A 5,470-nucleotide genomic window follows, 5' to 3' on the forward strand; every position below is an offset into this window, starting at 1 on the left:
AAAGGAAGAAAATGAAATGTATACTGACTCAAAGAAAAAAGTTACTTTCATAATAAACTCAATAGAATAGATATTCAGACAAACTTGAAAAATAATTATTTTAAAATGTTAAACATTCTCCAAAGAATAAGAAGATTGAATAATTTGTGTTTGATAAAAAATGAAGATAGTACATTATTTATTTGGCAATATCATGGAATTAGATCTTATATATACATGTATTTTCCAGACATTCAAATATTACCCTGTGAAATTTCCTTTAAAAATAACTAAAAAATTATAAATGTGATGCAGCTGTTATTATGTAGCTACTGGGTCTCTAAAATTAACCAAACTGTTCCAAGTTAAATAGCTAGGCAGTTCCTGTTCATCCTGTCTTTCAGGATAGAGAAGAAGAGAAATTTGACTAAATATAATAACTTTAAAAATCACATCCAAATCAATGGATATATGATTGAACCTCTAAGCAGACTAATCTCAAATCCTCCTGGCCACATGCTCCACCTTTATGTTGACCATACATATCGATGTATCCTGCTGTCTCCTCAAACTCAGAGGCAATGTCTTTATCCTTGAAAAAGCAGTTTAATTTTCTCAATCAAAATCAGTTTAATTTTCTCAATCACTAAGACTTAAAGTATATATTAATCTTTCCGTTCTTATTTGATTCCCAATCTCCTGTCTAACCAGTTACCAAGTTCTAGAAATTTTTCTGATGAGATGAGAATGAAGATAGGCAGTTATTTCTTATTTCCTTTCTTAAGCCTCAAACCAGAAAGGGGAAGAGAAATCCTAAATGTAACAACCACGGTTCAATCATTTGCTTATCATTGGAAAAAGGAGCCTCTGAATTTAAAAATAGCCCTTGCCTAGAGTCAAGTTATCAAAATCTATTCTCATCACAGCTACTAACTAGCCCTGTGACATCAGATAAGACACTTCCCCTTTCTGCTTCAGTTACCTGATCTTCATCATGGGAGAGGAAGTGGGTGGCATGCTAAAACACCTTTCAGTTCTATAGTTCCATGAGATTCTGTTCTCATGTTTGTTCCTTTCTTTCCATTTCTCACGACAGTCAACCCAAATAGAGGCATTTATCACTTAGTTTGTACGTGTTCACATTGCTTCACAAATCTCCTCAGCTCTTTGCCCTAACATCTACCTTTGATCTTACTGAATGATTTAACTTCCTAAAAGACCATTTTCTTTGTCATTTCTTTACCTAAAATGGCTAGCAATGTTAATCAGGTAAAGTCATATTCTAGATGGTTCCTAATCATCTTCCACTGAAATTTTTTGCCATGGAAACCACCTATGTAATCAACTTTCTTCTCCAGTCAATCTGGATCACCTATTATTATAAAAACATACACTGAGTTTTCTCATCTCTACTCTTTTGCACATTTTTATCTGTACCTTTCTTCTCTTCTTGTCTGTCCTCTTGATTTCTTGCTACCCATTGAAATTTTGCCCTGCTCATATTTCTCATCCTCTAAAAACTCTATGCTCATTACTCCAAACCAAAGTGATTTGTCCTACATTTTAACTCTCATATCAAATGAGAAGACTTGAGTGTTAGTTGGTTGCGGGGAGAGGGGGCTCTCAGGTCCTCAAAGACAGAGACACTTTCCATGTTGGAGCCTTGTGATGGGGGATTTCCGTTGCTGTTTTCCCTCAGCCGTCCTGCTGACATTTTTAAAAAGCAGTGAATGGGTACTCCAGCATAGGCTGCTAGTGTCCTGCCTGTAACTCACCTGCACTGTGTATGCCAAGAGCTACTTATTGCAAGCACCTGGATTTCTCTAGCTGAGGACTCTCTCTGGCTCCTGTGCAAAGCAGGCCAAAAAGTTCCAGGGAACTAAGGGAACTAATCCCCCCCCACCCCCTGGGGATATTCTCAACAAATGATAGATAAGAATTTGTGGATAAATACTTCAGTTTCCTTGCTCCTGAGGTAGGATTATTCTGAGGAGTGTTCTATGCAGCCTTTTAGAGGTCTTCGGTGAGGTTGAGTCCCAGATACCCTCTGTGGAACCTATAGACAGTTCTACCTGTGCTTTATTCACTGTTTGGCTTCTCCACTCCCCTAACAGTACTTCGGAAGATCAACTCTTACATAAATCACTTGCACTCAAATACTTGACTTGGGGTCTCCTTCTAAGGGATATATATATAGGTTTTCTATACATTTTGTTTGATGTTTAAAGATGGGGTCTTGCTGTGTGGCCCAGGCTGGACTCAAACTCCTGGGCTCAAGTGATCCTCCCACCTCAGCCTCCTGAGTAGCTGAGACTATAGGTACATATTTGTTTTTTATCTTTTTTATTTTCTCTTGGTTTTATTTATATAATTTAAACTTTTGAAAAATCAGAATTTCATTTATGCTTTCAAATTTATTGATATCTATTTATGCATTATGTTCTCTTATAATTTTTAAAATGTCTAACATAGGTTCAAGTTATATCCTTATTTTCAACTCTAATAGTGTTTTTTGTTCTCCTTCTCTTGTCTTATTTAGCATGCTTGAAAGAATGTTTGTTTTAGTTGTCTTTTCAATAAATTATCTCTCAGTTCAGTTGATCCTCATTTTTGGTTTTTAGCTGTGGTTGCTTCTGTTACTCTTGCTATTTTTTATTTTATGAACTTCTACTTTTAATTGATAGTTCTTCCTCTACTTTCAGTCAGTTGACTACATTTCTAGCTTTTTGTGATTAATGCAACTTATTTACTCTCAAATTGTCTATATTAATTATAATATAATATAATATAATTATAATTATATTAATTACAATTAATGGATATGAAATTATACACTTCCATCTAAATATTGACTTAGGACCACCAGTTAGGCCATAAAGTGCTTTTATTGCTTATTATTTTTAAATATTTTCAAAATCTCCATTGTGATTTAATTACCAATGTGTGTTATTTAGCAATCTAATATTTTATTTCCAAAATTATTTTTTTGTTAAATATCTTTGGTTGCTGATTCCTTGTTGTATTTATTTTGATTGAAGAATCATGGACTATTTAATGTTATTCTTTTAAATTTCTTAAAACTTTTGGCCAAGATAATGATAATGATAATGATAATTTTTATAAAGATCCAAAATATGTACTTAAATATATTCATGCATTCTGTGTTTGTTGGAGGAATATCTAAAATAGCTATTAGCTAAAAAATATTAATCAAGTGTATCTATTTGATTACTTATTTTTTCTCAGCTTAATCTGTCAATTTCTTAATTAGTTAAAATATCCCACTAGAATTGTAAATTTTAGATTTTCCCCCTATAATTCTGTCAGCCCGTGCTTTACATATTGCAAAGTTCTGGTTTATTGCATGCAAATTCAATTGTTATATTTTGGTTATTTTTTCATTTCATATTATGAAATATTTCCCTTTGTCACTTTTAATGTATTCCATTTCTGGCTTCACGTAGGGTTCTGAGTTCTGTATGTAGGGCTTGGAGTCTTGGCTCCTCTCCCTGTGCAGGTGCTAAGGCCTTAGCCACAGTAAATTTGCTGGGTAATAATCACTGCATGGGCCCAGTGGCTTCAATCTGGCTCACTGCTGTATGTTCCTTGTCTATTTCTAGCAACCAGACATCTAGGACACTTGACTTTCTTGTTTTGTCTTTAGAAATATCTATTGATCTATCTATCTATACCTATGTATACATAGCAGGAAGACATGCATATATGTATGTGTATATGCCAAAAGAGAAGAGAATGCACACAAGAAGGGGTATTTTAACTTGTGTTCCTTCTGCCATCTTGACCTTGAAGTCTATCTAATCTTTTCTTACACAGAAAATGTGATTAATTGGCAATTTACTTTAATTTCTTGAGTTGCAAATACGTTTTTTCATTTGGAATTAATTTTCCTGAGCAATTTAGTGAAGATTTTCATTGCTCTCCTGTAAAAGTAGCCCAAAAGATCTCTGTAAAAGATGCTAATGACTACTTAATCCTTTCACTGGAATGCATAGTTCTCTTGGAGCAATACTACTGATAGATTTCTATAGGACGTCGTTAAGTGCTTACTGCTTTTAGAAACAGCACCTGAACTGATGCCCAAGCTTACATTAAGAGGGAAATGGTATGTGCCCTTAAAAACATTTTTTATAGCCTAGCAGGAAGAAAAATTACTTTACTCTCATAATTTGCTTTATGTATTGCTGTTATCATTGCTAATTACAGTATCGCAATAAAGCATTTATTTATGAACTCCCTTCAGTTTAGTTTTCCTCTCTTGGCAAAATTTATTTTCCTCTCTCAGTAAAACTTCTTTCTTCTTATTAAAGTTTTATATAATTTGATTAGATAAAGGATGTGGATGGATGATCAAAATAACTAATGGCAAAGAGACTGGTTAAGTTAATGCCTTGTTTTCTTTTATTCCATTTAGACTTAAAAATTCAAGCTCTTTTTCTTTTCTGAAATTAAGCAAAGCTTAAGAGGTCTAAATCTAGTTTAGCCAGACATATCCACTTATATCTTCAACAATTTTGAAAGTATTTTGACAGATTTTCTTTCTTCACTGTTTAGGTTATAATTTACAGTTTCCTTTCAGTAACAGTTAAATATTATAATCATTTTCAGGGAGTGAAAAAAATTACCATAATCTAGCTACCTTTACACTGTCATACATGAATCACTTAGAAAATTTTAGGATTCTATCCAACTGCATTTATCATAAAACACTCCCATGTTCATATATTATGTAGTGCCAAGGCTTACATCTGTATAGTTTGAAAATTGATTTAACTAAGTAAAACAAAAGAAAGGAAATTTAATAAAGCATGTTATGAAATACCATTGTGACCAGGCAACTTGAAGAAAACCTGCTAAAGCAAATTTTGTTCAAATGCATCTTAAAACATTTTCCAGCACTCTACATAATATAATCTGAATTAAAGACAAAATAGATCACTTAGAAAGAAAAAAAGCTATCCTCTCTTAACAATTAATTATTAATGACTGCATAAAGAAAATGCTTCATTTTCCCATTAAGATTTAGAATTGTTTTCCCAAATATGACTGAAGTTAGGATTTTTAAAGACATAAAATGAAATTATTACTTCAAGGTTACATTACAGAGTTATTCAAATAGCATAGCTTGCTTTCATTGCATTTTCAAGCCAGATTTACACACATTTAAAAAGGCGGTTTTGTGATTCAATGTACTAGATAATTTGAGTTATCGATTAGAAAAATCTTTTCTTTATCATGTGTCCCTTCTGACACTTGACCTTGAAGTCTTTTTCTTCAGCAGAACAATGTGATTAATTGTCATTACCATTAAATTAACTGATAAAGTGGTTATCAGTCTATAGAGATTTTCTTATTTTTTGTTTGTTTTTTAATCTCTTGAGAAAACGGTTATTTCATGTTTGTTTTCAAACTTACTGGCATCTATTTATTCATTGTGTTCATTTATAATTTTTAAAATTTCTAATCTAGCTTT

This window comes from Propithecus coquereli, unplaced genomic scaffold, assembly GCF_000956105.1.
Source record: "Propithecus coquereli isolate 6110/MARCELLA unplaced genomic scaffold, Pcoq_1.0 Scaffold47, whole genome shotgun sequence".
NCBI lineage: Eukaryota > Metazoa > Chordata > Mammalia > Primates > Indriidae > Propithecus > Propithecus coquereli.